Source organism: Aphelocoma coerulescens, chromosome 3 (assembly GCF_041296385.1).
Source record: "Aphelocoma coerulescens isolate FSJ_1873_10779 chromosome 3, UR_Acoe_1.0, whole genome shotgun sequence".
Taxonomy (NCBI): Eukaryota; Metazoa; Chordata; class Aves; order Passeriformes; family Corvidae; genus Aphelocoma; species Aphelocoma coerulescens.
Genome location: NC_091016.1, coordinates 97,041,458 through 97,052,834, shown reverse-complemented (window position 1 = coordinate 97,052,834; position 11,377 = coordinate 97,041,458). Strand labels below are relative to the sequence as shown.

The window sequence follows — 11,377 nt, the reverse complement described above, 5'->3', positions numbered from 1 at the left end:
ACAAATCCTGTTATACTGTATTGTTGGATTTTCTCAGCTAAACAAGAACAAACCCAAAGTAAATTCTCCCAACCTCAGTTTATAGCAGGTATTCGCCTGTTGTATGGCATTTGTTGCAGCTGAGTCAAGTCCTAGCAAGAGTTAAGCTAAGTATCTCTCCCATGTATCTTAAATTCCAACACTGGATTATTTAACATTGGATTCTCTTTTATTCATTTACTTTTCCTTCCCAACAAAAGAGTTGAGAATATTCAGGAAGCAGAAATAAGTGTTTCCTTCCAGGTCTCTTTTGAATGCATTACTTAACAACCATGTTATGATTGATTTGTCAAGTGTAAGAGATTAATTCTTATTTACAGTGTAAATTAGTTTCTCATCTCAGGTTAATTACTCTAAACAAAAAAATATATATGAAATCCTCACATTATCTTTAGTGGTTTAGACATCATGTTAAAACACCAAGCAGGAACTTGAAGAAGAGAATAAAACACATATAACACTCCTGAATCTGTATCTTATAGTGTACCAACATAGTCAATATTTAATTCCTAAATGTGAACATGTATTTTGAAAAACAAAACCAAAAAATTTAGCTGTAGAAAGCTTTCTAGAAATGTGTCTTTCTCTCCACTACACAAGGAAAGCTATATGTGAATTTCAGAATCTCGCTTAGGTGTCTAAATAGAAGCAGAATGGATATAGATCTTTCTTGAATTTTTGGATGATAAGTGATTTTAAGCACTATGCTGTCTTTTACAATGTGTTAAGGTAGGCTCTTTCTGGAGACAAGGCTTTTTTTTTGAGATTTGTTTGTTCTGTGTTGAATCTGTATCTTTTTCCTTGTAAGTACTATATTTGGCAGACAGCTCATTTAAGGAATACAAGTATTTCCCATCCCATTTAGTGTTTATAATGCTTCTAGAATAATAAGAAAACAAATATTAAGCAATGTTATGTGTGATAAAACTGGAAATGAAAGTGAACAGAAATCCAAGTTGTCCATATTTCTCCATTATCAAACTGAAAAGGAACGTATCTTGGTGCTGAAACTGGTGAAAAGACAAGATAATAAAACACTCGATGTCCATGGTTTAAGTACAGAATTACAAACATGAACTTGGATAAGAAAGTCAGTAACATTTTTCACATATGTGGAATCAGGAGTGTCGGGCCCCTTATTAGCAAGAAAACAGAGAAATTGAAAAAACAAGAGTTGCAAGAGTAGCCTGTTTCACCAATTTGGATATGACATTTAGAAAAGCCATAGCGTTTGAATGGAAATCAGTAAAGAATAACAAACAGGCATGTAAAGCAAACTAACAAGAGGATATTTTTCTTCTTTTAAGCCTGGATTTTAACAGGCTTTGTGTTCATCACTGGTGCTCATCATGCATGAGTGGAGAGAAAAACACAATGAACTACCAGGAAAGGGAGAGACTAACAAAGGTTTTAAACAAATATTATGAAAGCCAGAAGGCAACAACCAGCCTCCACAGCTGCCTACCTGCCAAAAAAGTGCAAATAATTGGGATGCTCCTATCTAAATTGAGTGCGTGGTTCAGTTGCTGAATGTTCCTTTATTAGCTGTTAGGAAATTATATCACTAAACAACCAAAGAATTTGCTACACAACAGCTGAGCATTCTGTAAAAAGTGCAAATGTAATTGAGTGTTTTACATAACAAAAGTACTTCTGAAAGGGATAAAATGTACTCAGTAATTATTTTTTTGTTTATGATACTTGTGTTGCATTCCAGTGCTTGATTAACAAATGCAAAATAAACTACTTCCAGAGCAGCCCTTATGGAACTAAGATAATATACCAAAAGACAAAAAGAAAAAATAAACAAGGGGTACAGGGTAATATTGGTCATTCTATTTTTATTTTAAAATATGAACCTTCTAAGAAAGACAGAAAGATTTCCTTGTTAAACATCAGGAGGGAAATACAAAGACAAAACACAGTTCTTCAAGGTTCAAAGTAAAAGCTACTCATTTATTCCAGGAATTAAATTTGTCAGAGCAATGAATGATAGCCTGGCACATCTCCCTCTTTTATTCCTTCAAACCATTAAATGAAAATCTGGCATGAATCAAATCAAGGATCTTCAACATGGAAAGAATCAAACCAAAGGATTCATTTGATTTTCAGGCTGATTAATTTCATAAGCTCTGTGGATCTGGGTGTGAGGAAGTGAGCACTACACTGTTTAATACTGGCGGAGAACACATTTCTGTAAATTCCCAAGACACACAATCATAGCTTTACCAAATTTTGATTATGTTTTAGTTTGGATAGACTGTTTGAATGAACAACTTCATAATGTTTATGGAATATGCAAGGGTACAGAAGGGAAGAGCATGTGGTCAGCCATCCTTTGTGCTACTGGACTCATGGCCATTAAGCTATTTGAAGAGTGTTGCTTTTTGTTAGCTGCTCAATCATACCATGTTTAATTATTTTAAGAAATAGCAGACTCTGAGAAATAAATTGTCAGCTCAAAAATAGGTATTATCATGTACTACTCTCAATGTTCATATGCATGTATATATATTTAAAATTTATATACATATGCTTGAATATAGGCATACATTCCCAAAAAAAATTAGAGGTTCTAATATTTGTTAAAATTTATCTAGGAAGAATGATACAGATTTGGGTCACTTTAAACTACTTTAGTGATGGGAGTGTTAAAATGGAATGATTAACGTATTTTCTTCTAAACTTATCTACCTTCTAATGGTGAGATACAGCTGAGTACCAACACATTTACTATCTTGAATGGGCCACTACTAAGCATAATGTATCCTCTGTTTACTATAATTAATGACATTCCCATTGATCACAAAGATACATTATTTTTCAGATGACTGATCTCCATATATCAGCATTCAGTCCTAATAACACATCATCAGTAAGTCAGTATCAACTCGGAACAGCAGAGCAATTGAATTGTAGTTCCTTTATCATAAACTTACAAATGAATAATTCTTTCTGCTTATTGCCTCTTCTAGTTTCTGTCACTCCACAATAAATTATCTAGTAACTCTTTTACAACTCACAAAGTTTACTAGTAAAATATAAATGGGCTATATTTGCAGTGTTTTTTTCTTCACATTAATTTCCATGGTTAGAGTCAATATTTTATTAGCCACCTGTACAAAAACTGGAGAAAAAAAATTTGAGAAAAAAATTTCAGGAAACTATGTTAGATGTGGTAGTGCAGGTGGCTCCAGCCACTCTGTCTCCTGAGGAGAACTCAGACAACCACCTGTGGCGGTCAGCAACCCAAGTTTAGCATGTAACTTCAGTCATGGTGAGAACCCATGATTCCCTTGTTCTACATTTTGCATGTTTTTCCCTGATTGGTTAATGTTTTCCCTGTCCTGCTTTATGTATGAAGTTATGAATATTCTTTTCCCTTCTTTAATATGTATCAGTTCTAGAAAGTTCTTTGTTCCTCGATGCCCCATTGGATCCTTCCCTAAGTCCCGCCTATGTGTTGTTCCTATTGGTTTCTTTCCTGTCAACCCCACCTGCTTGTCTCTATCCCATTGGCTGAGATCCCTTTCCTCGCCTATTCTGTACCCAGTATAAAAATCCCTGGACCCTCCCACCAATTGGTCTCTTTGTCCCTGGCTTTTCACGGGACTAAACCTGCGTGGAACACATATGGGGAGTCCCGTCTCTCTTTCTTCTTTGCCTTCACCTGCGTGCCTGCCTGACAGCGACAGAAGGATACAGCCCCTTTTGGGTGAGGAGCTCTGCCCCTTTTCATTGTGTGTTGGGCACTGAGTGCCGCCTTCCAGAGGGGTTTCAGCGTTGACCTCCGGGCTTCTTTGTGTCAGCACGTGAGGGGTAAAGCTTCCCTTCTGCCAGCTCCCAGTGGCTGCAAAACCCCTCAGTTAGATTAGTACTTTCTGAGGTGTTTCTTTATAAATCAGGCTGAGGATTTTGGGACTAATTATTTCTAATGAATAAAACTGCATTAACTACATAAGGTTGGAAGACAGTCCATGCAAAAATAAAAGATAAGAATTTATGGCAAAGGAAAAGAAATAACTCAAAATTCTACTGCATTGTGTATGTAGGGCTTATTCCAATAGTCTTGATATTAGAAGGATCTCCGATATTTCAAAGGCGCAAATCTTTTAGATGAGCTAGTTTTGTGTACCTTTCCTGACATTTTCTGACAGATACTGACTTGATGCTGAGTGAAACTGTAAAATTAGTCTGCTTAAAATTGTCATCCCTACTCCTAGCTAATTTCACTTAACTATTTTATTTTTCTCCTCCCTACATGTGCTTAGTAACTATATCATCTAATAGTTTACCAGTTAAATTAATACAAAACTTGGACAGCAGTGATTGTGCTTCACAGATTTAAACAGTAAATATTCAATTTGGAAACTTGGAATTATTATATCCACAGTTTCACATGGCAAATATTGCATCCATCCAACTTCTTTTTATATCAGTGGTTGTCTATATACCCAGTTTATACAGAGCTGGATCAGGTTCAGAATCAGTGACAAATTCTTGTGCATCAGACTGAAGGAGAACATGCAATAGATTTTTCTCCTCTAATCTTTAAACAGTGAAGGCTAATCAAAATAACAAAATGCCAACTGCATTTCACCATGCACAGTTTTCAACCATGAGCTGTATTCTGCTTGTTTTTTCACCTAGAAGGATCAGTAATGAATTATCTTGGAAGAAAATACATAAAGTTTAAGATCAATAGTTGTTCAGCACACATTGTAGGGGAGAGGAGTGAATATACAACAATAACAAAATATATATATTGCAGGTGATGAATATCATGTTCTTTAATATGGTTCCAATAACATAAAACATTAATGAGAGTCTTTAAACGCAGGTAACTTTTTTGACAAGGATCTATCAGCCAAATTAGTGTTTTATACATTTGAAAATGGGAAGAAAATCTACTCACGTGCATTATTTTATTTCCATATCCTTATATGTTCTCAAATACAGTTTCATACCCATCACACAATATTTGCACTAGGATATATTACAGTGGTGCAACTACATACATCTGTCTTGAAATGGTACACACTCAGTGTATTCAGGTATGAAGGTATCCAGTCCAATTCTGTCCTCACTGTACTTTCTATGAAAGGATTGCAGAAATGCAGGGAAGTGGTATGAACATGACAAACACAAATTCCTTATTATGAAAAAAAATCAAAAAAAGGTCAGTTTGAAATGAAAATATATACATTCAAATGTACATTGCAGACTTTTTATAGTCATTTATGAAGTTTTTCAAGAGACAAGCAAAACAAACCATGCAAAGAATACATTTCCCCTTAATTCTCTTCTGTTTAAAGGCAATCTGCCAGTCTGCTGGAAGGCTCACTTTTCACATCTGTGTAGTGATTTTGATTATGTGAAACCAGTATTTCTTCCATCTGTGAGTGACAGTTTATGACTTTAAAGATATATGCTTCTTCCATTAAAAGAATATATTTTGTTTCCAGAACTAAAAATATTTTCTCTCCTAAGCAGTACTTAAGTTGATGTGAAAGTGTTCTGCTTCTCTTCTAAGTGGCAAAAATGAGAAGTTAAATCAGAAAATGTAATCAGCTGGAGAAAATACAGAAACTTAAAACTTCCAAGTTTTAATTACACATGGTTCAATGGAAAAAATGTAAGGTCATGAGATCTAGAAACTGTTTATTTTTCCATGGAGCATGAGACACATACATGAAACATTCTTCAATTCACTTTTCATTCTAAAATCAGATGTGGCTACCTAGAGCTAATCAATGATTATTTGTTCATGAAAGCTATCAGTCATAATCCTAAACAGTATAAACTATGGTATGTAAAAGTGTATTTGCAAAGACTTGTGCTTTACAACATGTATTGTAATGGTCTCAGGCTTTGTGAGAAGCTGGCTTGAAACATTTCAGGTGCATCTGTGGGGAAAGGGGCAGGTCAGGTCTTGCCCTGCTCCCCACACCCCACACCCCCAGGGGCCGTATCCCAGCCCCACAGTGGGGCCAAGCCCTGGCATATGGGAGGCAATGGTCCACACTATGACCCTGGAGCCCCTAACCCAGGTCTTGAGTGACCAGAAGTCTCACCTGGGGAAAGGGCCTAGGAAAGCCAAAGTGTACAAAGCCAAAGCATCATGTGAGCACATCTTTATCCTACTTTCCCTTGGATTTAAATCAGCTAAAACACCATTGGAAACAGGAGTGGTAGCTACCTTTGCTCTTTTTTATATCTCTTAGCTCTTTCTTCTTCTTCTAACGGCTTCTTCTTGAAGTTTGATTAATTTAAATTGTATGGGTTGGAGTTTGCTAAATTGAATGGACTTAGAATTTGCCAAGTTAATGCTTTGTGAAATACTTTATGTTGATTGAATGTTGCCTTAAACTTTTGCCAAATTTCCCTGATTTTCTGAAGTTTGCCAGTAAAGATTTTGTTGCTTTGACCTTTTGAGAGTATCTTGCCAGTGTTTCTCTTGTGTTCAGGGTACCTAAAAAACCCCAAACCATATGCCGCCTCTTTAAGGGACTTTACCAAATGAGTTCTGGGGCCTTACAAGCTTCCACTATGTAAACTGCAAGTGTGGGCTCCTGCTGTCATTTGTTTGCAGTCTAATCTTAGTCTGAACCTAAAATAATGTCCTAAAATTGAAAGGAGCTTTCAGACCTATATGTAACCCACCTGTTTCGGTTGATACTATAAAATCCTTGCAATCCTTTTTTTTTTTTTTTTTTTTTTTGAGCTGAAGAACTTTAAAGTTTCTTGGATCTGTAGTAGCTTGCTTCCTCATTTTGGGTATCTGAATTTATGGTCCAAAATTCAGTAAGATGAGTTTTGCCTTTCTTTTTACCACTAGGAGAAAATTTAATTCTTCCTACACTCTTAATATAGGTTCTTTTAGAAACAATGACAAAAATGTCAAGCAACATGCTTTGCCACTGATTTGTTATAAAAATGTAATTTTCCATATTTACCTAACAGTCAAGTTTCTGCACAGTCTTTTTACTATGGGTGGCTCAGGTAGTAGGGAGTTATATCATGATGCTTTGCTCAGTGTATAATTTAAAACCAAGCTTCCTAAGTAATCTGAATATTACCATGAATCTTAACAGTTTTTACTGGAGTGGTCTTGCAGCAACACTTCTTGTTTAGTCTCTCCTGCTGTCCTATGCACATACCACAAGTAACTAAAGCAAGTTAGTATGCAGAATAGTTTATAGTTTCATTGTTGTGGGCTTAAATTTAATTTTGCTAAGAATTAAAAATACTATTCTTTGAAAGTTCCAGTACTAAGAATTAATACATAACTAGAATACATGCTTGCTATTGTGCTTTATAGAATAAAATTTCTCATTTTATAACCAAAACCATTAGAATTATATTTCAAGTTGACTGAAATGTAGGTGTAAAGGGGGTAAAGCACATTTTATTTCAGAGTCTACTCTTTGCATTCACTGTTAGAAAATTAATTACAAAGATATACATAGAAATAAATCTATAAGACATATGTAGAAATATATGTATAATATTGGTTGTTTTTTAGAAAACTATTTTTCATACTACTGTGGTATGCAGAAAAAAAGACATTTTTTCTAAAGACTCTTTATGGGAACTTTTTTGTCTCTTAAGGTAGAAGTGATTACCCTGTATTAGAAGGTATTTCACATATTGTAGAAAATTACTCAATAATGATTAGTTACTTCAAGTTTAGACATCCGTGCCATGGGCCTCTTACTTTGAAAATCTTTCTTATTTTCTTATTTTAAATATTTTATTATTTAAAATACACAGCATAGTCTCAAAAGCCATTACAGTCATTTGCTGAAGTTGAGTAAGCAACAGCCGGCTGGGTCAGGGATGACAGAAGAGATAGGCATCTCTCATACACAATACTTGCCTGAATACCTACATCATTATTATATATATTATATATACCAGGAGATCCTGCATCACACATAGAAAAAGTACTTGAGTATAATTGACTCAGAGTCAGGCTCTGCAAGGTCATGTTGACCACTTGCTGGTGCGTTTAAATTCCAATTGAGGCAATAAAAATACAGGCTGGTGTACCATCTGGGAAAGACAGGTGACCCCTTCTCTGAGAGGTGGAGACATAAAAAGAAGGAAGGCTGCAGCATAATATGGTCACATTTTATACCTGTCTCAGAGAACTAGAAGCTATTCGCAAGGAACAGACATTTTGATATATTTCGTATGTCTTTTTCAGGTAGGAAATTCAGTTTGTCAGATGACAGCTGCTTTACCAGCTTATATAGTTGCATTCACCCTCCTTAAATGCTCAGTAAGGAGTTGGAGGTTTGTCAGTTAAATATATGACATTGTTATGACTCTTGATGACATGTGTGATGACACAACTTACCTAGAGTGCTAAAAGTCATCTCTCTGCCAACAATGTGAAGTGACACAGTGCTCATCCACTGCCAGTTTTGACTCTTCAGTAATTGATATATTTGCAACAGTTGTACCAGTGATACAGTTTTGCACCTTTTATACAGTTTTCATCCAGGTCATGTGACAGCTCTGAGAGGCTCCATATTTATCCTGCAGGAAAAAAAGACAAAGAGGAATTACTCCACTTCAAATCCACCTTAAAAATGCCAATCTCATCTGTCCTGTACTTAGTTAAATAGTATTCTCAGATACAACAGGGGCAGACTTTACCCTCAATGCCAATGTTTTAACATTTAAGTCCTAGAAGAAAAACCTCAGCTGAGGTCTGAAAGTGTCTGTAAATACTGAGTTTATTGTGTCTGTTCACATCCCAGAGACATTTTTGAGAATGCAAAAAGTGTTTCTGTTTTGAAAATGGCACCTAAATATTAAGGGAGAACTGTAAACCAAAGTATGAACATACCGCCCTTAAAAAAAAACAATCTGATATGCTTACAGCCCTGAGAAATGAAAATATCTTTTTTGATTTAATGCTATCTGATATATACAGCCTTGTTCACTGTCACTAAAGTAATTGGAAAGCTTCAGCTGATTCCCATAGGAGGTGAAAATAACTTTAGTGCAATAATAGAAAAATGGTTATAGGAATTAGCTTCCTAGAAAAAGGAAAGTTGTTCCTGGAATATATCTGTATGTTTACTGCTTTAGGAAGTACATTATTTGCTACCTCTGACTGTCCTTTGATGCAAAGTGTGATGGTAAATGTCCAAAAATATACATGAGCATTGTAATACTCAGCACTTCGTTATGTTTGTCTCTGCAAGGATATAATTTGTAATCTTTATTCTCAGCTGAAAAGAGAGAGGTGCCTAAGCATGGAACTCACTTTAGGCAAAATACTAAGTAGAAGGGAAAGTGTGCCCACAAATCTGACTTCCACCCAAACTTCACAGAATCACAAGATATGCTGAGTTGAAAGGGACCCACAAGGATCATTTGAGTCCAACTCCTGGCCCTGCATTGGACCTTTAGCTTCTAATTAGGCATTAAACGAAAGAGTTGCAGAATCTATTTCTGCATAAGAGGTAGATGGCAAATGAATTCCCAAGGAAAAGTGGAAACGTGAGCTTGAGTAATTCTTAAAATAACATTTTTTCTTTTAAAGGAAAATCATCATATCTTTTTGCTGTCTAAGCTGAGCCATTACATAACTTCAAGATTCATAGGAACTGAAACAAGAACCACAGTTCAAAAACACTGGGCGGTGCATTCAGCTGCAAATCAAGTGTGACTTCTGCTGCCTGAATTTTTTTAGTTTTCTGTGTTAGGTATGAAATAACTTAAACTTCTCATAGACAGTTTGAACTTACACTGGGTACTATTTATTATTATGTGTAATGGGTTGGGGGTTTTTTTTGCCTATAATTTATTCATAACAAATCACTTTAAAAAGTACTATTCAAATTTTGTTACTGATTATTACTTTTTTTTTTTTGAAGCTCTTTCAAAACTGATAGATTCATTCAAATTGCTAAAAACAGTAAAAAATATTTTGTCTTTAATGCAATACTTTCTGTACTAAGTTTGAGCTATAGTTTGGGAAAAGTGCATATTAGGAAGGTGACAAAGAGCAAAATATGGAAATTACAAATGAAATATTGTGATGAATGCCATTAGATTATATAACATGCAGAATTAAGAAGCCCTTCAAGAAATTGGTGCTTTCTGCTCTTTCTGCTTCAACTTCTAACGTGACCTGGGGCTCGTTGACACGAGCCTCAGCGTGCCCTTGGGCAGGGGCGATGCAGTGTTAGCCTCTACAGGGTCCTCGCTGGGCGACTTCAGAGTGGGAAAAGGCACAAGGTGGACGCGCGTGCTGGCTCCTCTTTGGAGGAGGCACATCAGGTGGCCGTTGGATTTGGCTTGCGTCAGCCCGGAGGCAAAGAAGGCGAGAAGGGCCTCTGGTGTGGGTTCCAGCGAGTTTATTAGTAGGAGGGTCCAGGGACCAGAAGGGCGCCGAGGGGAATCGTGCACAGCTTTTTATGGGGGGGGTGGAACAAGGTGGGGAAAAGGGAAGTAACCAATGGGGTACAGTCAAAGGGGAGGATACAATTTGACCAGAACCAATGGGGAAAACAGGGAGGTGGGAGTCACAACAGGGAAGCAATGAACAACTAAGCAGCGAAGAACTTTCTAGAATGAGGGAGGTAACTCGAACCCGGGAACCACCCAGGGGGAGGTGGCCTAGACTGCAGTGACATCCTCTGATCCGCCCTCCGACCCGCTGTCTTGGGTGGGGAAATCCACCCAGTGGATGGCCCTGGTTTGATTGGCATTCCATGGCCTCAGCCCAGGAGTGGGCTGAGCCACCCCAACCAATTTCCTTTGCTCAGGTTTTGGGGAAGATGAAGATTGCCAAAGACATTAGCAACCCTGTTGCTTTCATAGACTGACATTGACTCATGTTTTGCTATTGAGTTTTAATTTGAATTTGCTTAAAAATCAAAATAAAAGAAAGGTTAAATGCAAGTTTAGTAGGTGCACTGAAAGAAGCATTTGCATTTTGATACCGGAAAGGTTTTGAAACATTTGCAAATATTGTAACTTTTTTCTGATATGAATATTCATCAAATGTAAAAGACCACAGTGTGCCACACATCTGACATACATTTACATTTCTTAAACGAAATGTAATAATAGATATAAAACACAATGTCTAGTGTAGTTTAATTTCAATGGTGCCTTTAGCAACACCTGGCAACAGCTACATGGAAGACAGAAAAAATATGGAAACTTCTTTCTGAGTGATTAAACAGCTTTCCTTTATGAAAACACAATAATGTATTCTGAGTATGGATTAATCTACTCAGAAGTGAAGAGGTTTCTTGAAATATAAAAGGAAATAAAACCCTATTTTATTATTGCATTGTTTGTATTTATGCAA

The 11,377-nt window shown here is 36.3% G+C and overlaps 1 long non-coding RNA gene across 2 annotated transcripts in view; it reads left to right on the top strand.

The window, feature by feature from the left end:
* Window positions 1–3,433: 3,433 nt before the first annotated feature.
* Window positions 3,434–11,377, top strand: part of LOC138107370 (uncharacterized) — a 32,196-nt gene continuing 24,252 nt past the window's right edge. For both annotated transcript variants that reach the window (XR_011149455.1, XR_011149454.1), the window contains exon 1: window positions 3,434–3,754. This is a non-coding gene — a long non-coding RNA (uncharacterized lncRNA). The remainder of the gene's footprint in view (window positions 3,755–11,377) is intronic.